The sequence below is a fragment of the Hylobates moloch genome, unplaced genomic scaffold, assembly GCF_009828535.3.
Source record: "Hylobates moloch isolate HMO894 unplaced genomic scaffold, HMol_V3 SCAFFOLD_3, whole genome shotgun sequence".
Classification (NCBI taxonomy): Eukaryota; Metazoa; Chordata; class Mammalia; order Primates; family Hylobatidae; genus Hylobates; species Hylobates moloch.
Window position 1 is genome coordinate 152,470,296 of NW_026652278.1, and position 25,840 is coordinate 152,496,135.

Consider the following 25,840-nt stretch of genomic DNA (forward strand, 5'->3'; position numbering starts at 1 on the left):
GCATATTCTCACTCATAGGTGGGAATTGTACAATGAGAACACATGGACACAGGAAGGGGAACATCACACTCTGGGGACTGCTGTGGGGTGGCGGGAGGGGGGAGGGACAGCTTTAGGAGATATACCTAATGCTAAATGATGAGTTAATGGGTGTTGCACACCAACATGGCACATGTATACATATGTAACAATCCTGCACATTGTGCACATGTACCCTAAAACTTAAAGTATAATAATAATAAAAAAAAAACATTTACAAAGTAGAGTGACCAAAAGTAGTAATTAATGTATGCTAAAATAAACTAACCTATAGAAAATTAATAATAATAATCAAATAATGTTGAGCCTCCAAGATAGTTATGTTTTTTCTAAATTTAATAAAACCACAATCAATGTACTTTGAGACAAAATTGATTTAAAATTAAGTTATGTTAAAGTTTCAATAATAGAAATTGCAAAAAAGAAATTATAGCCAATTTAGAGAATATATTAGTTTTTTATAAAAAGTTAGAAATTACAAATCCCCTATATATCATTCAAGTTTTTAATTAAAAGATGGGGGTGTAATATCACAATATCTAGAAAAGTAGAAATAAAGCCAAGTAGCAACTTGAGGGGATGGAATCACAAAAAAAAAAAAATCATATAAAAATGATCCAATTAGAAAATTTGTGCATATAATCTGTTTTTGATAATTCCAATATACACTTTCATGCCATCTTTCCAAGCTCATATTTATGGTTATTTATTTTAAATTAAGGTTTTAAAATGTATATACATAAATTAAAGTCCTAGGCTTATTTTATTTTCTATACCAAATCTATCAAAATACCAGTTTTTTGATCCTCTCTCTCTTCCCACATTCTACCCTCAAGTAGTCCTCAGGGTCTGTTGCCCCTGTCTCTGTGTCCATATGTGATACACTTATAAGTGAGAACATGCTGCATTTGGTTTTCTGTTCCTGGGTTAGTTCACTTGGGATAACAGCCTCCAGCTCCAACCATGTTGCTGCAAAGAATATGATCTCGTTCCTTTTAATGGCTGCATAGTATTCCATGTATATGTACACCATTTTCTTTATCCAGTCTAACACTGATGGGCATCTTGGTTGATTCCATAGCTTTGCTATTGTGAATAGTGCTGTCATGAACATGCACATGTATGTGTCTTTATGGTAGAATGATTTATATTCCTTTGGTTATATACCCAGTAAACGAGATTGTTGGGTCAAATGGTAATTCCGTTTTAAGTTTTTTCAGAAGTCGCCAAACCACTTTCCACAATGGCTGAACTAATTTACATTCCCATTAGCAGTGTATAAGCATTCCCTTTATTCCACAATCTTGCCAGCATCTGCTACTTTTTTACCTTTTAATAGTAGCCATTCTGAATTCTGATTGGTGTAAGATAGTATCTCATTATGGTTTTGGTTTGTATTTTTCTAATGATTAGTGATGTTGAGCATTTTTTCATATAATGTTGGCTGCATTTACACAGTTATTAATAATTTTAATTATTTCTCACCCGATTTTTTTTCTTAAGAATGTTTACTCATTTTGGAATTTCAGTGAAATGGTAAGATAAATCAGCTACTAGCAATTCATTTTTCACCTGTCCCTATATGAAAACAGGCTTGATGGAGCTAATTATTCATGGCTATCCAGATATTGAATGTACTCTCCTATACCTACCCCCTACACCCAGTGCAGAGCAGAGGAGTAAATTGGCTATTGTCATACAACATGAGTAAAATATTTTTGGTCAGTTATTGAACCTGTCCTCTATATCACTGTTAGATGCTTAGTTTGTCATGCAACTTTTATAGACCTCGAATACTGATAAATAAACTCACATTGTTTTAGGAGTTGTTAAAAATAACCAATGAAATATTTTATTGTCTAGTTGATTTACTTACCTATTAATTTACCTAGTATAATTTATTTAGATTATTGTCTAGTAATTTAACAATTTTTGTAGAGTAATTTGTAATTTGTAGTGCAATCTGACATTGGCAATTTACTTGCCCACTGTAGATCCAATAGTTATTAAGACATCTTTGGAGAGTTTAAGTGGTCAGCAAGTATGAATAAAGACATTTCTTCCCTTTGGTTTAGAAAGAAGTCAATGTAAGATGAAAAACCAAAAATAATTATATTTAAAATTCACTTAAAAATTTTACTTTGCATAAAGTGACATACAAAATTCATAGTTATGAATATAAATATCCTAAAGCTGTCCATGAATGGGTTTTATTAAACTACAGAATATTAAATTGATTTTACTAACTTAATATTTATTGAGGCTCTAAACATGTGCTGTATTAAGCCCTACAGACAGTATTTAGCAAAACCAACATATGCTGTACTTCATAGTGTTCATAGGGGAAACAGACAAAATAAAAGTAGACAAGTATATTAATTAAATGATTACAAAATATGATGAATACTATAAGGAAACAAGTGTTGAAGTACAGAATAATAAGAGAGAACTTGCTTCGAGAGGGTAGAAGGTGACTACAAAGATATAACATTTATGCTCATCTCTGTATATTCATGGATAATTCTGGCAGGGGCTAGAAAGTATATAGGGTTATCCCCAGCAGAGATAAAAATTTGGTAAAATAAGGCACAACAGAGAAGTAATATTAGCAAATCCGACTTACCAATGACAATACTGAGGTATTTTCCACAATTTCAATAAAGAAAAAAGCTGGGTAAAGTTTATGGTTTCCTTAAACTTATCTCTGCGCAATTAATGACTACAAAATATTGTACAGCCTAAAATTGTATGAACTTACGTTAACCTTTGCATATACCAACAGTTTCCTTTTTAAAATAAAAATACTTAGTAATGAAAACATCTTATTTTTTGTGTGTGTGACAGGTAGCAATGTCTCCTTTTATCTTCGGCTGAAAATAAGACTTGTAGTGATATGGAACTGTTTACATTTGAACCTCTCTGAAACATACTGATGTTTTATGGCGCTTTAGTTGTCTTTCAATCATCAGATACTTGACCAACATATTGACTTTTTCTTCATGGGATTAGGAGAGTCAGGGATAAAGAACGAACCATTTCAAAGACTGAAGTCAAGCTGAAGACTACAGCACACGACTCTTCTGTAGGAGATTATTCTAACCAATGACATCATGAAAATAAAATCTTAGGTCAAATCATTTCTTTAAATAGCTGGATTAAATTTTTATTTTAATTGACATAAGATATAAATTTGCTGAATAAATATGTTTCACAAAATAAGTGATTAATGTATTGTTTCTAAGATGGAATAAAATGTTTCCTGTTAGACTGTAAGTTCCTTTAAAAAGCAGAGCACCCCTCTGTGTAGCTTAGCCCAATGCCTGTCACATGGTTAGCATCAATAAGACATGGCTGAACAGAAAAAGTCCTTTCCACTTATTGCAGTCAATGAAGTTAATCCTAGATACACTCCAGGGATGCTTTGTAAGTTACAGATAATATTATTAATTCTTTGTATACTATGTATACACTGAACCTTATTTTGCAATTTTGCAAAAGTGAAGTTGAATGGACCATGCAATTTGACATGCTGCCAATGAAAACAAGACCTTTCTTTTTCTTGATGGGAAACTTTCAAACCAATATAGCTAAGGAAGCAAAAATCTAAAGTAAAATCAGGTTTCAGTGTAAATGTGTCCGTAGACTGCATGTTATGCATGCGGATTCAGTGGATTTAAGATGACGGACAGATATGAACATCCTACTTCCAAACGTGCGTGAGCGCGCGCGCGCGCGCACACACACACACACACACACACACACACACACACACCCTATCATTCTCCTCCTCCTCAGCAGTTCTGATGTTCATCCTGGTTGAAAACCTATGCTTTTGGTTTACTTTAAAAATGTTCTTTGTTTAATAGTTGCTCTTAACTTTATAGAAGTATCTCGAATGACACTATTAGATTGGTGCAAAAGTAATTGAGGTTTTTGCCATTACTTCTAATGGCAAAGTACTTTTAATTACTTTTGGACCAACCTATAGATGGGTGAAATGAAGCATGAAAAATAACTGTTTTTCAACTGATTTTCATAACTATTTTTACCTTTGACATCATTCTTTCCTCATTTTTGGATGAAACCTAATGCTTCAGTCATTATAGACTTTTGTTCTGTGATTTTCTTACATGCACAAGACTTCTAAATAATGTAGATGGATGGAGGGCACATTTTAAAGGACTAATGCTAATATTTTAAAGAAGTGAAAGTAAAAACATAGTCATTAATCTGTTAAGAGTTCTTTTCGGAAAGTAAGTCATACTGACACCAGAAAAGGAAAAAAAATAAGGAGGTATTTACATTAAAAATAGAAATAAATATGATTTCAAGTTTCACACACACATACACGCAAAGCCTCAAAAACAACTTAAAAGGAAAAAATGTTGGTTGGCAAAGCAACTCATTGTGGATGATAAAACGACATTTAAATTTCTTCGTCAACCCTCAACATCGGATATTCTGGCCATGTAAGTCTGTGTTGTATAACAGGAGAGCGTAAGAAAAAGCAAGTTCAATGGGCTTTAGACATTTTTTGAAGGTAAATTGATTAGAAACAATTATAACTTCGTTTTGAATCTTGTGCTAAATGAAAGAAGTCTGCAGGTTCTAGACAGAGGTATAGAGCTGTTTGTCCCCTTGATTGAAGGTCTCTGGTGCTGGTAAGGTCATTCTCTTCAAATGAACATGCGGGTTCAGGAGAGATTCACAAGGGGCAGAGTTAGAGGAGGGCACTTGGCCAGCGAGGCTGAGCATCTGAACCAACCCTGTCAAGTCAGTGGGGTGATGAATATCACAGCCAGAAATCCTTCACACCCAAAAGGGCAAGGGGAAAGAGAACTCAAAAATAAATATATATCTTTAATCAGTATGATTTGTGACCATTAGGTACATACTTTGTCACTCAGTGTTTATATGCTGTGGATTTTCTAAGAACTTACTTTACTCAGAGAAGCTCAACACAGTTTGTGGAACACCACCACATCTTGAAAAGGGCTGGATGGTAAGAACTTTTCCATGCCTATTCCACCGTATAGAGATATAGAAAGACTGGAAGTACTGTTTTAGTTAATATAAAAACCAAAATTCAAGGTGCTTGACTATCATCTCATAAAATCTATTATAAACACCCTCTATCACTAGCATATTTATGACTATCCTATTTTGACTTACGCACTTTAATATATGCCAGTTTAAGTCACCCACAGAGCGAGAAACATCAAAATTCAGGAGTTGCCAAATCTCCTTACTTCTCTTTCAGCACCACACAGTATCCCTCTCCCTGAATTTCTACAGAAGTGCACGCAGGCTCAGGGTAAAAGGAAGACAATATTGAAGACTGCCTTCCCCCTGGACTGGATGACATGTACACAAACATTTAAAAAAATAAATAACACTTAAACTCGTAAACACTGTTTCTGCCAGTATTACTTTTGGCAATGCAAATGTATATTACGAATTTAGATTTTTCTTCACAGTTCTGTACTAAAGGGAATGTGAACAGCTATGTGTAAATTAATTAGGCAAACAATTGGACCACAGGCCTCACTGTATACAGGAGATAAGCTTCTCACCTTTCCCAGCAGACAGGTTAATAACTTTGCCTTGCCTGGCTTCCTAAGTTTCTGAAACTAATTTTTCAAATAGCAGCTAGATATTATCTGGCCAGTCCAGTTTTTGGTTTAGTTTCTAAAATGTATTGTGTATACCCTGGAGCAATGTTGAAATGTCAGGATTTTGTGGGTAAATTGTTGTGAACGATTTAATTAAAGCCTCCAAAGGCTTAACTCAAATGTTCAAAAAGTTCTGAAATAGGATTCATCTTACATTCAGCTTTAGTCTCTTATCTGCTTTAGTGTTTGAGGAATAAATGCAGACTAGATCAAACAACACCTAGTATACTTGAAATTTGTCATAGATTTCCTAGGAATATTTCATCTCTCTTTTTATGCTGCTTTTTTTCTTAAATATATATTAAACATATAATTGGATAATTACATAAATTATATGTAAATTCATATATTTTATAAATATCTATTAAAGATATATACACGTATCAGCACAATCATGGTACATTGATGGTTCAAAGTGGACTAAAGGAGGCAACTATCTACCTGAAATAAAGAAAATATGGAGAGGAGAGGAAAGAAATGTTGGGGCTCAGAGAAGTAGCACAAGAGCTGGGGTGGACAGGATGCTGAGGACTCATCCTCTATTCCGCCCTCCTTCCAGATTTGGAAAGTTAAAAACTGCTTTTCTCAGATTTCCTTGTACCTAGGGTTCTAGGTACAAATTAAGTCCTTCAAGACCAGCCTGGGCAACAGAGTGACTCTAAAAAAAGAAACAACAACAACAAAAAGAAAAATTTTAAAAAATAAAATTAAAAACAAAGTATATGCTCTCCTGAGATGTGGAAAAGCTGAGATGAGTTGAAATGAAGAATTCCTTCTGTTGCTGTGTGGCAGCTGCTGCTGCAAATCAAGGCTATGAAAATATAAGGATGCCTACCAGCAACACTGAAGCATGTTATCCAGTCTTTTAGATTCTGAGATGCAGTTTTGGTAGTATTGGTGGGGGCTCTTGTTCCAAGCATCATCCTAGCAATGTTCTCAGAGTTAATGCTTTCCTTGGTGGGTCAATAGGTATAGTTCTGGGAGTTTTTACAAAAAGCTCAGCTGAAAATTTCTTCTGCCTTTCCTATGGCTAAATTCTCTTCGTAACTGACTCCTGATGTAGTTTCTGTTTTCTGCACTAAACCCTGAGTGACAAAGGGAGTGGGGGCTAGATGCCTCTGAACTGAATTTTCTCTCTTTGGAACTAAGGAAATTGCCCAGGTGCAACCCTCAAAGAATTGCCAGGTTAGAACCAAGTCTAAAGTCCAAGACTGGCCAGACACAGTGGCTGATGTCTATAATGCAGCACTTTGGGAAATGGAGGTGGGAGGGTAACTCGAGGCCAGGACTTCAAAATCAGCCTGGGCAACATAGTGAGACCTTGTGTCTACAAAAATAAAAGTAAAAATTAATTATCTGTGCACTATGGTATGTGCCTGTAGTCCCAGCTCCTTGGGAGTCTGAGGAGGGGAGATTGCTTGAGTCCAGGAGTTGGTGGCTGCAGTGAACTTTCACTGTGACACCGTACTCCAGCCTGGGCAACAGAGTAAAGCTCCATCTGTTAAAATTAATTAATTAAATTTTAAAAAATAAAAATAAAGTCTAAGGTTGGGATAGTCACTAAATCCAAATCCAAACATAAGTAAAGGAAAATCAAAAGCCAAATCAAATGTTTGAGGAAAAATGAAAGGCAATTCATGACAACATTGGAAGATAATAGAAATGGGTACAGATAAATTTGTCAGCTGAAATTCAGCATTTCCAATGTCATTTTTGTAGTGTATGTGGTAATTCTTCGGTGTGGCAGAGCTTGAACCACTTAAGGGATTCATGACTAGTGGATAGAGAGCTTGAGTGAGAAGGTCCTCATTCACGCACCACACTTAACACAAGCTTGGAGTTTGTGTTATAGAGAGTGGCAGGGACATTGATGGCTCTAGAGTGCTGGGTTCCATCTATGATTTGGAAAGAAAGTTTCAAGCAAAGCTCAAAACAGATTAGAACTAGTAAGACTTCGAAGTAGATAAACAAATTAGGAAGCTATTATGATGAAGGCACGACTAAGTCCAGAAAAATTGAAAAAGGTATATGAGGCAGATTTAACAAGACAATGAGTAAGAGATTGGAGGTACATGACAAAAGGAGACATCGTTTCTAATTGGGGAAAACAGATAAATTGTGATGCCCTCTACGGAGATATAGAATACGTGCAGATTCATGAAAATAAAGAACAAATTAGGACTCAGCAAGGTCAAAAGTCAGAAATACATGATTGCAATGCTGGTCTTTTCCCCATGAGTTTTGTGACCCTTCATAAATCCCTTCATTTCAAGCTTCTATTGTTTGTATAATGGAGGTAATAATATCTATCCTCCACAATGCATGTAATGGGGATGAATATAAAATGAGCTACTGGGACAGTGACATGAAAAATTAAGTTGCTTCTGATTGTTATTATAACTCATTTAGCAAAACTAGAAAGGTCTAGTAAAAACTCCAAAAACTTGACAAATTAGTTTCTTTCATCTAACTCAGTTAAAAGTTGGATCCAAAATATTATTGATTGTTTTTGCCCCCGAGTAGGTGCTCTGGGCTGCTTTTGTGTGAAAAAATGAATAACGTGGGGTGGGGCAAGTCATTGTATTTAGAAAGACAACTGAATAAAGTGGATGTAATTCAGAGATCACAATGGAAACGGGGACAATTACTGTGGAATAATGAGTTTCAGTTTATTGTGCACACTCTTATGTAACATCAATCAAAGCTTTTCTGAGGCAATTAGAAGAAAGAAGAACAGAGTGAACTACGATTTCATCATCAGTCCATGTCTGCAAATGAGCAGCAGGGCCAATGGAGAATCCTGTCTTTATTTTTCAGCCATTCTGACAAGCAAAAAGGCAATGGATAAAAGCCATTTTATGTGTTGTCTTGTTATATTTAAAAAACAAATGCAGTTGCAGCATTGTTTTGTTGCAAGGAGGAAGAGACAATATGTTCTCTAACAAAAATAAAACAAGACAAAAAATTGTACTTGTAAATCAGCACCTGAGCTAATTTCATGTTTGACACAGAAATAAAAGCACGTGAAAAATCATCTTGTTCTGTGGTACTTTGAAGTTGTAACTTTAGGAGACAAGCAGCAGGAATTGGGTGCCTGATAAAAACCTGCCAAAAAAAAAACCTTGCTGAGAAACTGTGTAGAATGCTTTGTCCTTCCAAATAATTTGGTGATATTTATAATTACAAAAGGACATACATAATCTATTATATTTTCTTAATCTCTATAAAGCATTATAAGAAAATAAAGTTGTTTTTCACATATTGGATCTTAAGTCAATCCCTTTACAATTATACCAGGTCCTTTTAGGCATATACTCAGATCAGTGCAGCTTCCTGGTTGACCTATGTTATTATTATAGATGCACATAATTATTTATTTAATCTTCTTATTTTTTTTAGAGATGGGGTCTTATTCTGTTGGCCAGGCTGGAGTGCATTAGTGCGACTGTAGCTCACTATAACCTTGAATTCCTGGGTTCAAGCTATCCTCTTAACCTCAGCCATACTAGGAACTAGGACTAAAAGCACATGCTACCATGCCTGGCTAATTTTTAAATTTATTGCAGAGATGGCGTCTTGCTGTGTTGTCCAGGCTGATCTCAAATTCCTGGCCTTAAGTGATCCTTCCATTCACTCTCCCAAAGTGCTGAGATAAATGGTACAAACCACTGTGCCAGGGCCATGTAACTATTTATATTAATTATATTTTTAGGGAATAAATTCCATCATAACTACTAGGATAGCATTCTTCTTATCAGTTATAATAAATGTATAGAAATGGATAAGACCACATTTGGGGTTCTTAAAATCCCAGTCAGAAATCTTTTTAAGTAGGCAGACAGATGAGTTTCAAATCAAGTTTAGCCTAAAGCTGCCTCCTTACAAATTTTAAGTTTGGCCTAAAGGTTTTCTGTACAATGTGAACTATAACAAGTGGAGGTGGAGACAGACCGTAGCCTAAACTTGTGCCAATCTCCAGGTTTTGGCCAATAAAATGTAGCCAACAGTTCGAATTGTGTTCAAATAAGGCAAGCTCCAAACTAACCAACCCAGCTGTTTCTGTACCTCACTTTCATTTTCTGTATGTCACTTTCCTTTTTCTATCCATCAATCTTCCACCACGTGGCTGTGCTGCAGTTTCAGAGCTTACTCTGGCTCCGGAGGCTGCCCAGTTCGCGAATCGTTCATTGTTCAATTAAACTTTAAATTTAATTCGGCCAAATTTTTTCTTTTATCATGAGTAATGCACTCATATATAGATTTTGGCTATATGTATATCAATTTTGAGAATTTCACATGCGTTTTACAAAAGTACATATAACCAGTTTATACAGAGAGTTAATGTACTATAATTAGAAATAGATTGTTTTTTCTTTCTTTATTATTACCTGGCTTGGTGACAGGAAAATAATTTGCTTGAAATGTCTTCATCTCAGCTTCTCCAGCTGTAGACAAGGAAAATAATATAACAAAAGGCCCCTTGGAAGAGAAAATGAACCGGACTTAGCTTGGCACACTTACTCCTGGCCTAGGCTGGTGATGGGCAACCTAGGATGGTATTAGGCAAGATTGAATGAAGTTTGTACTTCTTTTTATAATGCCAAGAATTGTCATGGAGCCCTCTAGAATAAACATCTTTCCATGTAAGTCGAAGGAGCTGGCTTTATAGTGACCCATCTTCAGATCCTTACCTACATGGTAGTTGAAATTTATTTATTTATTTATTTATTTAGAGACGGAGTCTTGCTCTATCATCCAGGCTGGAGTGCAGTGGCACAATCTCGGCTCACTGCAAACTGCGCCTCCCAGGTTCACACCATTCTCCTGCCTCAGCCTCCTAAGTAGCTGGGATTACAGGCACCCGCCACCACGCCCAGCTAATTTTTTGCATTTTTAGTAGAGACGGGGTTTCACCATGTTAGCCAGGATGGTCTCGATCTCCTGACCTCGTGATCCACCTACCTCGGCCTCCCGAAGTGCTGGGATTACAGGCGTGAGCCACTGCTCCTGTCCAATTTATTTTTTGATACACATTTACTCTACCTTATATTTCATGGCTTGTTAAAAGATGCCTCCTAGTCTCTCCGCTATGAGGAATAAAGTTCTACCTTTAGAATAAAGTAGACAAAATAAGGAAATAGAGGGTCCATCTGGCCAAAGCTGAGTAATAGAAGCTGTAGTCATCAGCAGAGGTAAGTGTGACCCCCAATAAACAGTGATACCAAGTGCGTCATTGGCAGCAAAGAGTACTGAATCTGCTTGATGACAGGACTACAACAGAAGAATTATTATTGATCTCATGTGAATTAGCCCATTAGCCCCCTGGAAGCCTCACAGAGTAACTGGAGAAAAATTTGAGGAGGTCTAATTTTAAGTGACCAAGTTGAAGCAGAAGCCACTCTAATGTGAATTTTAATAACTGCTCTGTATATAATATAGGATTGAATTAGAGAAACATAAATGCATTTTTTGTGAAAATTAAAAACATCATACATATAAATATAAGACAATTATCATATTTATATAATCATAAGAAAGTTAAGTGCCTAACATAAATAAAGACACACCACTAATTATTGGTGGATTCAGAATCAAATATACCATTTTCATGAATCACAATTAAGGGAAACAATATGAGTCAGAAGGACAGAATTCTAGATCCAGTGCTACTAGACTTGGTGAAGTTATTTCAATACTGTGAATCTTACTTGTTTATGGTCACACAAGTAGAAAGTGTCAAAGCTATGTTCAAACTGAAGTAATGGGAACAAAAAAGCAGCTGCAATACAAAAAAAATAGTAAGATAGTAGACTTAAACATCAATATTAAAAGTCATTATATAAACTCAAATTAAACTCAAATAAAAGGCAAATATTTTCAGTGCAAATTTAACATGTACAACTATTTATAAGCTGCATATAAGGGATACAACTTAAATATAATGACAGAAAAATGTGTTAACAACATGAAAATACATATCAAACAAAAACTTGCAAAAAGTGACTTGATGCAGCTAAACTATATCAAAGTAGACTTTAATGAAAGAAACAAAACTATTAAAGAAGAACATTTTATAATAATAAAACAGTCAATATACAAAAGAATATATAAATAAAATTTTATGCCACTAATACATAGCTTCAAAATATAAAGAAAACAAATTAACAAAATTAAAAAGAAACTAACAAAATTAAAAAGAAAAACCTACAATCATAATGGAAAACACTAACATGTCTCTATAACTACTAAAACATGCAAACAAAAAAATCAATAAGCGCACATGATATCAAAAACATGATCATGGAATGTTCTTCCATTTGTTTGTATCCTCTTTTATTTCATTGAGCAGTGGTTTGTAGTTCTCCTTGAAGAGGTTCTTCACGTCCCTTGTAAGTTGGATTCCTAGGTATTTTATTCTCTTTGAAGCAATTGTGAATGGGAGTTCACTCATGATTTGGCTCTCTGTTTGTCTGTTATCGGTGTATAAGAATGCTTGTGATTTTTGTGCATTGATTTTGTATCCTGAGACCTGGCTGAAGTTGCTTATCAGCTTAAGGAGATTTGGGGCTGAGACAATGGGGTTTTCTAGATATACAATCATGTCATCTGCAAACAGGGACAATTTGACTTCCTCTTTTCCTAATTGAATACCTTTATTCCTTCTCCTGCCTCATTGCCCAGGCCAGAACTTCCAACACTATATTGAATAGGAGTGGTGAGAGAGGGCATCCCTGTCTTGTGCCAGTTTTCAAAGGGAATGCTTCCAGTTTTTGCCCATTCAGTATGATATTGGCTGTGGGTTTGTCATAGATAGCTCTTATTATTTTGAGATACGTCCCATCAATACCTAATTTATAGAGAGTTTTTAGCATGAAGGGTTGTTGGATTTTGTCAAAGGCCTTTTCTGCATCTATTGAGATAATCATCTGGTTTTTGTCTTTGGTTCTGTTTATATGCTGGATTACATTTATTGATTTGTGTATGTTGAACCAGCCTTGCATCCCAGGGATGAAGCCCACTTGATCATGGTGGATAAGCTTTCTGATGTGCTGCTGGATTCGGTTTGCCAGTATTTTATTGAGGATTTTTGCATCTATGTTCATCAAGGATATTGGTCTAAAATTCTCTTTTTTTGTTGTGTCTCTGCCCGGCTTTGGTTCCGTGCTTATGGGTTGGAAGAATCAATATTGTTAAAATGGCCATACTGCCCAAGGTAATTTATAGATTCAATGTCATCCCCATTAAGCTACCAATGACTTTCTTCACAGAATTGGAAAAAACTACTTTAAAGTTCATATGGATCCAAAAAAGAGCCCGCATTGCCAAGTCAATCCTAACCCAAAAGAACAAAGCTGGAGGCATCACGCTACCTGACTTCAAACTATACTACAAGGCTACAGTAACCAAAACAGCATGGTACTGGTACCAAAACAGAGATACAGATCAATGGAACAGAACAGAGCTCTCAGAAATAACGCCACATATCTACAACTATCTGATCTTTGACAAACCTGACAAAAACAAGCAATGGGGAAAGGATTCTCCATTTAGTAAATGGTGCTGGGAAAACTGGCTAGCCCTATGTAGAAAGCTGAAACTGGATCCCTTCCTTACACCTTATACAAAAATTAATTCAAGATGGATTAAAGACTTACATGTTAGACCTAAAACCATAAAAACCCTAGAAGAAAACCTAGGCATTACCATTCAGGACATAGGCATGGGCAAGGACTTCATGTCTAAAACACCAAAAGCAATGGCAACAAAAGCCATAATTGACAAATGGGATCTAATTAAACTAAAGAGCTTCTGCACAGCAAAAGAAACTACCATCAGAGTGAACAGGCAACCTACAGAATAGGAGAAAATTTTTGCAACCTACTCATCTGACAAAGGGCTAATATCCAGAATCTACAATGAACTCAAACAAATTTACAAGAAAAAAACAAACAATCCCATCAAAAAGTGGGCAAAGGACATGAACAGACACTTCTCAAAAGAAGACATTTATGCAGCCAAAAAACACATGCAAAAATGCTCATCATCACTGGCCATCAGAGAAATGCAAATCAAAACCACAGTGAGATACCAGCTCACACCAGTTAGAATGGCCATCATTAAAATGTCAGGAAACAACAGGTGCTGGAGAGGATGTGGAGAAATAGGAACACTTTTCCACTGTTGGCGGGACTGTAAACTAGTTCAACCATTGTGGAAGTCAGTGTGGCGATTCCTCAGGGATCTAGAACTAGAAATACCATTTGACCCAGCCATCCCATTACTGGGTATATACCCAAAGGACTATAAATCATGCTGCTATAAAGACACATGCACACGTATGTTTATTGCGACACTATTCACAATAGCAAAGACTTGGAACCAACCCAAATGTCCAACAACAATAGACTGGATTTAGAAAACGTGGCACATATACACCATGGAATACTATGCAGCCATAAAAAAATGATGAGTTCATGTCCTTTGTAGGGACATGGATGAAACTGGAAACCATCATTCTCAGTAAACTATCACAAGGACAAAAAACCAAACACCGCATGTTCTCACTCATAGGTGGGAATTGAACAATGAGAACACATGGACACAGGAAGGGGAACATCACACTCCAGGGACTGTTGTGGGGTGGTGGGGAGGGGGGAGGGATGAGGGATCGCATTAGGAGATACACCTAATGCTAAATGAGGAGTTAATGGGTGCAGCACACCAACATGGCACATGGATACATATGTAACAAACCTGCACATTGTGCACATGTATCCTAAAACTTAAAGTATAATAATAAAAAAAACATGATTACCAAATTTTAGCCAATTGACTTCTATAAAACAGTGTACCTAATAACTGCAAAATGCATATTCAAGTACACATGGAAAATTTACCAAAATTACCATTTTGTGTTACATAAAGCAATTGTAACAAATTTCTAAGGATTAAAATCAGTAATAAAATGACAACTAAAAACATTCTTCAAAGTTTGAAAGCTAAGAAATATCCTTCTAAGATGGGTCAAAAAATCTTAATGGAAGTACAAAACTATTTGGAACCAAATAATAATTTTAAAACAGTGTAATTCCTGGTTCAAATAAGTGATATAGAGAAAGCTATGCTTTGATGAAAATTTATAGCCTTAAAATGCACATATAGTCATCCTCAGGTATCTGTGAGAAACTGGTTCCAGGAACTCCTGAAAATACCAAAATCTATGGATGGTCAGGTCCCTGATGTAAAATGGTTTAGTATTTGCATCTAACCTATGCACATCCTCCCATGAACTTTAAATCATCTGTAGATTAATTATAGTTCCTAATACAATGTAAATGCTATGGAAATAGTTGTTATGCCATATTTTTTAGGGAGTAATGGCAAGAAAAAAGGAGTCTGTACATGTTCGGTATAGACACAATTTTTTCTATTTTGGCTCCAACATTGGTTGAATCCATGAATGTGGAGTCCCCATAAATGGAACCCATGGATATGGAAAGAAAACTGTTTTAGAAAATAAGCGGGTATTCAATGATCTAAGTACATTTATCAAGAAATTTGAAAATAAGCAAGTTTAACCCAAAGCAGACGGCAGAAAGAAAATAATAACTCAAAAGAACAAAATAACTAAATTAAAAACAAATGTACAAGGGCCAAGATAATTGAATTGAATTGTCTTCCAAGTTAGTGGCAGATGTTACTAGGATAACTGTATTCATGAAAAAGAATAAATTTGGATCTCTACTTCACACCATGCACAACAATGTCATAGACCTAAATGTGAGAGCTGAAACTACAAAACTCTTACAGGAAAACACAGGAGTAAATCTTTGTGATTTTCGGTTAGGTTATGGTTTCTTAGATACAACACTAACAACACCAGTGATAAAAGAGAAGACTGGTAAGATGGATTTCATCAGAGTGAAAAACTTTTATGCTTTAAAGGACACCATTAATGAAGTGAAAAGACAACCCATAAACTAAAAGAAAATGTTTGTAAATCTTATATCTAATAAGGAACTTGTATGTAGAATACAAAAATAACTCTGACAATGTATTAATAAAGAGTTGAATAGACATTTCTTGAAAGAAGATATATGGATAGCTAATAAACACAGGAAAAGATCACCATCATTAGTTAGTAGAGAAATCAAAATCAAAATCATGATAAAATACCACTTCATACCAATTAGGATGGTTATAAAAAAAAAAGACAGACAATAACAAGTGTTGGAAAAAAAGAATAGAAATGGAAATTCTCATACATTCCTAGTGGGAATTTAAAATAGTACAGCCACTATGGAAAACATTTTTCAGTACCTTAAATTGTTAATCATTGAGTTACTGTAAGACCAATCAATTCCACTCCTAAGCATCTAACCAAGAATATAAAAATATAGGTTCACATAAAAACTTGCATTTTGAATGACCATAGCAGGATTATTCACAATAGCCAAGAAGTGAAAACAACCCAAATCAACTGATGGACAAATAATAAAATAGGTTGTATTCATACAATGCAATATTATTGACAATAAAATGAAATGAAGTTTTGACACATGCTACAACATGGATGAACCTCAAAAACATGCTAAATAAAAGATGTCAGTCACAAAAGACTACATATTGCATGATTCAATTTATATGAGATGTCTAGATTAGATACATCTACAGAGACAAAATAGATCATAGTTGCCTAGTTGGAGGCGGCAAATACTGGTTGGGAATGGAGGAAGGGCTGGTGAGTAACCGCTAATGCATACAAGTTTCTTTTGGGATGCTGAAAATGTTCCAGAATTAGATTATACTGATGATTGCACAACTCTGTAAATATATTAAAACCACTGAAATGTGTGCTTTAAATGCATCAACTTAATAATATGTAAAATATATCTCACTTGAGCTGTAAAGAAAAAAAACAAATGTACAATAGAGAAAATTGAAAAAGCCTAAAGTCTGTTCTTTGGAAAACATGGATCATAACTAGCAAGAAATATCACAAAAGAGAGACTAAGCAAAATATCAATATTTGAACAGAAAAGATGACCTCACTATAGATTTTATAGACATTAAGTGAACAATAGGACCCACTTGATGCTAATAAATTTGACAATCTATCATTTGGATGAAACAGAGATGGCTCTAGAAAAACATGACATCACAATTGATACAGAAGTGAAATAAATTATGCCTTTTACATTTCTGAAATTCGTTGAAATCTTTATTCACTGCAATGGTTTTATTCCTTTTTGTATTTTTATACAATCCTTTTTTTGGAGGTCCCCAGGAAGGGAACGGGGCGTGTTCAATCTACCACTCTGAAAGGAAAGCAGACATTGGTGTAGAAAGGATGTAGAAAAAGGCAGATGATTTGAATGAAACACTTTTACTTATTTGTTTTTATAAATTCAACTTTGATTTGGGGGTACATGTGCAAGTTTGTTTCATGGGTATATTGTGTGATGCTGAAGTTTGGGGTACAACTGATCCCATCACTCAGGTAGTGAGCATAGTACCCAATAGTTTAACCTGATTAGAAGAAAACATCACTTTATCCCTTGAAAACGAGAAGGTAGAATAAAAGTATGATCTCACTTACATATGGAATCTAAAAAGCAGAGTAGAATGGTGGTTCCCAGGGGCTGGAAGGTGGGGGAAAAGGGGAGATGCTCGTCAAAATATACAAAGATTCAGTAATCTAATGTAAGCAAGGTGACTCTAGCTAATAATGTTGCAATGTATACTTGAAATTTGCTAAGAATTGACCTTAAGTGTTCTCACCCCTGTCCCCCCAACACAGAGATACATACTCATAACTATGTTAAGTAATGAATATGTTAATTAATTAATGATTTTGGTAATCATTTTACAATGTATATGTATATAAAGACATCACGATATACAACTTAAATAGGTAAATACAATTTTTACTTTGCAAATATACATCAATAAATCTGGAAGAAAGCATTTTTATAATTTTTTTAAAGCTCTGTACTGCATTTACCTTTGTATAGCAAACTCAACATATTATAGTAATTCAAAGATTAGCACACACTGTATTAAGATTAGGTAAAAGAATGTAATTCTTTCACTAAAAAAATTAATACATGGGGGCCAGGGAAGAGGCAGGGATGAAGAGATGGAGCAGAGGATTTTTAGGGCAGTGAAACTACTCTTTATGCTACTATCATGGTGGAAACATGCGATTATAAATTTGTCCAAACCCACAGAATGTACAACACCAAGAGTGAACTCCAGTATAAACAATGGACTTTGAGTGATTACGACATGCGAATGTAGGTTCATCAACTATTAACAAACGGACCACTTTGGGGATGTTAACAGTTGGGGAGACTATGCTTGTGTAGGGGCTGGGGTAAATGAAAAATCTCTATACCTTTTGCTCAATATTGCTAAGAACATTAAAATGCTATATAAAATACAGTCTATTTTTTTTTTTTAAAAATACAAGCCAGTAGCAGTGGAGCCTAAATATAAGAAATTACAGAAAATATAGTTAATGATATGTTTCCAGGCTTTGATAATACAGTTATGCATATAGTTGCACTAATTTTTAAATTTATTCCTCACATAGTGAGAGGCAATAACAACATCAGCAATTTTATGCCCATTGGATAGTTCTACTTTGTCTAATTTCCATAGGTGAAATTACTCAACCCATGAAAACAAGATAACCAATTTTTGTTTGCAGTCTCATTGCAATATGTGTAATAAAATTTGGTTGGTATGACAATGTGTCTGTGGAAGTTGACAACTTGGTAACTGCAGTGTGAAAAGCTATTTCATTTTTTATCTTTAAAGAATTACTGGATTGTTAAATTAAGTTTTATTCCTGTAGGCTGCATCAAACACACAGAAACCAGGTGTCTAAGTTCTCATATCAGCATTTGAGTTGCTGGTTTCTTAATGTGGAATCACAAAGCTGTACTTATGGATTATTTCACCTAATAGTTACAGTTGACAATTACTATGGTGATATAAAAATAATTTAACGGGCCATCAACTAAGAGGTGGCTTTTGGCTTTTCACCTAAGGAATTGGCTTCAAATGTTGAATACTTTCCTTAATGACATTATGCTAAAAAGTTAAAACAAATTAAGCCTTAAAAAGAGAATCTATTAAACAACCTTACCTCTTCCTCCAGAAATGTAGTGGATAATTATTTGTACCCATGAGGATAATCAGCCAGCCATATCATGTATATCTGATATCTATCTATCTATCTATCCAATCTTAATGTGTCACCTTGGGCGAGATGTTTAACCAAAAATCTAGATTCCCATCTGTGAAATGGGGAATACAGTATCTACATTAGAGGCCTATTTTGAGAATCATGAATCTCTAAGATATATATGTATATATAGATATTAGAGAATATTACATATATATGTAAAATAAGTGTTTAGTAATGGTTAAATATGAATTTAAATTAAGCTTATTTTTTAATGAAGTCAATATTTGTATCTTTCCCTGAGCATATTTTTTTGCAGTATAGAAGAGTGTCTTAGAGCATGGATCCTAAAATTTGATTTACTTACAGGGTAAACTTTGACAAATTACTTACCTTTTTCCTCTACAAAATGAGGAGTTTGTACATTTCTTATAATGCTGTGGTGGGGATTAAATGAGTTGTCAACATGTCAGGTGCTCATGGCATGTAGTATGTATTCTACAAATGTTAGCAATATTTGCTTTTTTCATGTTATTTTTCTACCCTGTGTTTCGTAAAGTGAGTGAATACAAATATACTTACATGTCCTTGTTTCATTCCCAAAGAATTTGTTTGACACATGCTCCTCTTCACTGTTTACTGGGAATACACATTGTTTTCTGTTTTTTTTTTTTTCCTCTCTCTCTTAACTTTTATTTCAGGTTAGGGGATGCATGTGCAGGTGTGTTACATGGGTAAATTGTGTGTTGTTAATGTGTGGTGTATGAATGATGCCCTCACCCAGTTAGTGAGTACTGGGTGCAATAGGTAGTTTTTCAACCTATGTCCCCCTGCCTTCCTCCCTCTTCAAGTAGTCCCCAGTGTTTATTGCTTCCCCTCTTTGTGTCCCCATGTATTCAGGGTTTAGCTGCTGCTTATATGTGTGAATATGCAGTATTTGGTTTTCTGTGCCTGTGTTAGTTCACTAAGGATAATGGCCTCCAGTTGCATCCATGTTGCTGCAAAGGACATAATTTTATTATTTTCTTGGCTGCACAGTATTTCATGGTGGAAATGTGCCATATTTTCATTATTCAATCCACCATTGATGGGTATCTAGGTTGATTCCCTGTCTTTGCTATTGTGAATAGTGCTGCAATGAACATGCGAGTGCATGTGTTTTTTTGGTAGTACACTTTATTTTTCTTTGGGTATATACCTAGTAATGAGATTGCTGGGTTGAATGGCAGGTTTGTTTTAAGTCCTTTGAGGAATCTCCACACTGCTTACCACAGTGGCTGAACTAATGTACATTTCCACCAGCAGTGTATCTGTGCTCACTTTTCTCCGCAACCTTGCCAACACCTGTTTTTTTTTATTTTTTTTTTATTTTTTAAGTTCCAGGGTACATGTGCAGGATGTGCAGGTTTGTTACATAGGTAAGCATATGCCATGGTGGTTTGCTGCATCTATCGACCCATCACCTAGGTATTAAGCCCAGCATGCATTCCCTAATTCTCTCCCCCTGCCACCTGCCCCCGACAGGACCCAGTGTGTGTTCTTCTCCTTGTGTCCGTGTGTTCTCATTGTTCAGCCCCTACTTATAAGTGAGAATATCTATTGTTTTTTAACTTTTTAATAATAGCCATTCTGGAGTGGTGTGAGATGGTATGTCATTGTGGTTTTGATTGGCATTTCTCTAATGATAGGTGATGATGAGTATTTTTCCGTATGTTTGTTGGATGCCTGTATGTCCTCTTTTAAGAAGTGTTGGTTCATGCCCCTTGCTCATTTTTTTTCAATTTGTCTTCTTTTTTAAAAAACTTTTAACTTCAGGGCTACAAGTACAGTTTTGTTACATAGGTACACTTGTATCATGAGGGTTTGTTGTACATATTATTTCATCACCCAAGTATTAAGCCTAGTACCCATCATTTTTCCTGATCCTCTCCCTACCCCCACCTTCCACCCTCTGAAAGGTCCCAGCATGTGTTCCCCGCTATACGTCCCCGTGTTCTCATCATTCAGCTCCCACTTATAAGTGAGAGCATGTGGTATGTGGTTTTCTGTTCCTGTGTTAGTTTTTGCCCATGCTTTAATGGTGCTCTTTGTTTTCTGTTTGTTGAATTAAGTTTTTTATAGATTCTGGATATTATACTTTTGTTGGATGCACAGCTTGTAAATGTTTTCTCCCATTCTGTAGGTTGTCTGTTTATTCTGTTGATAGTTTCTTTTGCTGTGCAGAGTTCTTTAATTTAATTTGCTCCCACTGAACAATTTTTGTTTTTGTTGCAACTGCTTTTTGGGACTTTGTTATAAATTATTTGCCAAGGCCAATGTGACTAGGTTAATGAGGATAAGGATTGTGTCTTTAAAAAAAACCAAACTGCATATTTGTTGCATAGTATAGTGTTTGGCACATAAATGATTCAATATAGAGTAGCTAGGTAAATTAATGAAGATATTTTCCAACTGGGTGATTACTGTGATTGAAATATTTCTGAATGAGAATATAGCCAATCATTCATTTTCTCTGTGATTCATTTACTCCTATTTTGTTCCATGATAACAGACAGCTATGGAGCCCAAAATTGCAACTTAACAATGTACAATGCCAAATACTAAACAATTCATTAATTAGACAGTGCAATATGTAATGGACCTGGTGGTTGATAATGGACTTAAGAAGCTTGTATGTTGCAGATGGAGAATCAGAAGAGTAATTGTGCCAGGTTAAGAACCGTCATGCTATGTCATCTAACTGTCTATCAAATATTTACATGAAGAAAATATTCTGTATGAAGCAGCATAAAGGACTGGGAAGATATAGGACTCTGGGTTCCTGTTCCACCACTTTTCTAATCTTTCTGGACCTTAATTTCTCTCTCTGTATAAGGAGAAGAGTTATTACCTACTTTCAGAGTTGCTGCGAACTTTCAGAGTACACATCCAAATTCTTTGGCTTGGAGAGAGCATTACAATATTATGATTGTATTATTAATTATTGTGCCTTGATATATACATTTCTTTGAGAACTATAATTTATTTATTTCACTTATCTTTTACATGGAAACAGCTCTGGATTATGTAGTCCTTTTCTAACAGGTCCCATTTATTTCCAGTTACAATTTTTATTCTGAGGCAAAACCAAGCTGACTCAACAAAGACCAGGCTAATCTGTCCTGCCTGCTCCCTTTTTATAAAACATAAAAACATTCCCACAAAACCAAAGACAAAGAAGAAACCTTTGGCATCTTTGTTATCTGTGAATGGGGAGAAACAATGCACCTCAGTTACACACACACACACACACACACACACATACACATAGAAACACACATATATACACACATAGGGCCTCTCCTATTTGAGTACCCACCCACTGATGCTCTGCTAATGAAATTAAGATATTAAAAAACTAAAGTGTTCTAAACACTATACACATAGCAGAATTAAACAACCACTAAGAATTAAACATTTTTTGGAGGAACTCACAACTTCATTTATATCTAAATTAAGCACACAGACATGACATATTTTGATAAAGAGCAGCTATGAGCATGATCTCATGACTTTACTCCTTAGAGGAAATGATTTATTCATGTAAGGAGCATTTTTAGATCAATTATTACTATTGTGAATAATCATGTTTTGACATCGTTCAGTAACTATACAATTAAAGTTAATACGATACTTTAAGCTGTACAGCTAATGTAATTTTTTCCTCATGGTGTGAAGTTTAAAGCATCGGTCTCCCCTTTGCATTCTCCAATTCAATCTGTTTCCATAACAACCATTGGGTTATATTTTTAATGATTTTACTTTCTTACAAAAATCAAAGTTCTTAAAAGGCATCACGTCTTTTGCTTAATTTCTCTCATTTGTTTCTGATGGTTATTCTAATAAAAATTTAGATTTCATTCACCATTGCCTTTGGCAGTACTTCGTAAAGGCTTTGTAATAGCAATTGGAAACAATAACTGATACATGATTGAATAAGAATTAAAAGGAGGGAGAAAAATGAAGAAAAAAACGCAACTGAAAACTCTATCTGCTCTGACCTGATTTATTTTCAGAATGCATTAAGGCCACTGTATAATAAACTGGCCCACTTGCTCAGAGACTAAAAGAAATAAGGGTGAGTCTGTTGGAAATAAGGCAATAGGTTTACTGAGAAATTTAATATATTCAACCTCCTCTTTCTGTTTACCATTTATTTGGGTTCCAACAGATGCTATGTTTGCGGGGCAATTCTGGTCCATTTGCTGTAGGTGGATGTATGATTTCCTTTAACCTTGTAATAGACTAAAAGTAGAAGAAGGGAATAACTCGGAACAGAGTGAGGAGGATGTCACTGGTAAATATTAACTGGTAAATTTGGTTTCTTTGTAAGGACAAATTTACATTTCATTGTCATACGCATTGGGGAAACTATCTGCAATATTCTAGATTCTTACTGAAGGCAGAATATTAGTATAACAGAATGTAATTTTGTAATCATTTTAGTTTCTGAAACTTTTACAATGTATTTTGATCACAGAAACCATCTCAGACTTGTTTGATCTTTATGATTAGTTCTTGCATATTTTAAGGCATATGGCATTTCTAATAAGCAGAAAAGGTTTAATATACAAGATATTGTGCTTAATAGAGCTTTATAAGAAAAACACAATCCCACTTTTGCTCAGTTCATGTGCTCTGCTCAAGGAATATAAGAAAAACTTAATAAAATTTGTGGAATGCATAAACAGCTTGAGCAGAGCACAGTGAACTGAGTGAAAGCCAGATTGTTTTCTGTATGATATCCAGAGAATTGGCAGTGTTTATGAAATAACAAAGAATGGGATTCTAGAAGAAAAAAAATCTCAAATCCAGGGGCTGCTTTCATCCATACTATTGAAATACCCAAGTGGGCTGGTTTAGCTTCAAACAAAGGATAATTGAATGGCCTATGAGTAACAAGAACTAGAACAACAAATAAGCTGATAATGATAAGATTCCTCAATTAAAACATAAAATTCATTTACACACTTCTAAAAGTCAAAATAAAAGTATATAATTTTCATTCTTGATCTTTCATTTCATAAGTTTGAAACTTTAACTTTCAACACATCTACTCTACTTTGAAAACAAAAGATTATGACAAAATTAAACATGATTATTTTTAGCTGCTTGTTTTATTAATACGTAGGCTGTGTAAGAAGGTATTTGGTTCAGTAGCTGAAAATTTGACTTGCAAAACATGTATTATCAGTAAATTTGTTTTATTTCTAGAGATTGTTTATGTTAAATTAGAAAAATCTTGGCATTTAAAATCTGACAGAACCCAAGCTCACCAATGCTCCCTTCTTACCTGCTACTACCTTTTTTTTTTATTTGACCTTTTCGAATTACAGTTTGTCTTTTTTTTTTTTTTTTTTTTTTTTTTGAGATGGAGTCTCGCTCTGTCACCCAAGCTGGAGTGCATTGGTGAGATCTCGGCTTACTGCAACCTCCGCCTCGTGGGTTCAAGCGATTCACCTGCCTCAGTCTCCCAAGTAGCTGGGATTACAGGCGGCTGCCACCACGCCTGGCTAACTTTTTGTATTTTATTAGAGACGGGATTTCACCATGTTGGCCAGGCTAGTCTCGAACTCCAGGAGTCAAGCGATCCTCCTGACTCAGCCTCCCAAAATGCTGGGATTACAGGCATGAGCCACTGCACCTGGCTGAGTTATAGCCTTTCCACTAGTGTTGTGCAAACAACAGTATCAACTTCTTATAATGGGTGTTGTGTATAAATAACCTAAAAATTAGAAGACCTAAATTCTTATGATTTGGAGTGTACTGCCTAAACTCTTAACAGTCCTATTTATTATCTGTTTGAATAATTAAATCTGTATTGTGTGCATCTGACTACAATCGGCTGCAGCTGTGATGAAATGATGGACATAAAGACTGCTTTGAAAAGTTTTATAAATATATGTCTGATTACAAATCATTTTTCATTTTAATTTCATGTATGACTATTACATACTTCTCCTAGAGAGTTTCTTATCTAGTTTCTCCTCTTTAATTTTTTTCTAGAGCAACAAGAATCTCATCCTGGAATATAATACACAGGCAAGAAAGTGTGCTCTGAGCTGATGAATATATGTTTGAAAGTGGCAAGTCACCTCTATCAAACACATAGAGTGACACTTTGTTCTTTTTTTCTTTGTAACTACAGTCTATTTGGAGCCTCAAAAAATCATCATTGATTATAGGAGTGTAATTTTCTCTGGAGTCGTTGCTGACTATCTAAAATGACATTTTTTTAATCTTCTTGTTTTGACTTCCATGGATTTTTCAACTCTAATCCTGATAAAATCTTTCACCTTCTTACTTCTGATTCTTATGATCTCCTTTGCTCTCATTTTAAATTTAATATTGAAACTCTGATTTGATTCAGTAAATTCCTTAAGGGTATAGTCAGTATAAGATGTTTCTGTTTTTAACGAGTAAAATTGTGTTACACTAAATTTAAAAGAGAGGTTTCTCCCCTGGCTGTCATACAAGATGAGGCCACTTCCCGCCCTTAGGTTACAATTGTGAGGATATGTGCTTAATAAGCATAATCTTCCAAACTCCTCAAGGTTATTATTCATTATGAAAGATTTTCAGCTCAATAAATATTTTCTGAATTTAAAATGCAGGTAGTATGAATTGTTCTATAGATTAAAAAAGGAAACAAAAACTATTCTTTTCAATCAGATCAGTTATGGAGAATTCTATACAGAAAACGGCTATGAGACTGGCTATAAGTCAGTCAATGCAGAGCAGAGAATAATCTAGTAGATACGTATAATCTTGGATTATAAAGGAAAGATCCTATTTGTCTTTATGACACAGTGCAATGAATTATTATCTCATTTATAATCTTTGTGTTTAGTCAAATATGTACAATCCAAATAATGACTGTGTGCTTCCCCTTAACCTG

At 35.0% G+C, this 25,840-nt stretch overlaps 1 protein-coding gene across 3 annotated transcripts in view; it reads right to left on the minus strand.

Moving 5' to 3' along the window:
* Positions 1–25,840, minus strand: part of MARCHF1 (membrane associated ring-CH-type finger 1) — an 879,756-nt gene that overhangs the window by 316,961 nt on the left and 536,955 nt on the right. The window contains exon 1 of one of the 3 annotated variants that reach the window (XM_058436860.1): positions 18,865–18,901. The exons of the other annotated variants lie outside the window; for them this stretch is intronic. The gene's annotated coding sequence lies outside the window, so the exon portion shown is untranslated. Of the gene's footprint in view, positions 1–18,864; positions 18,902–25,840 lie in introns of those variants that run through there. 3 annotated transcript variants of the gene reach the window in all.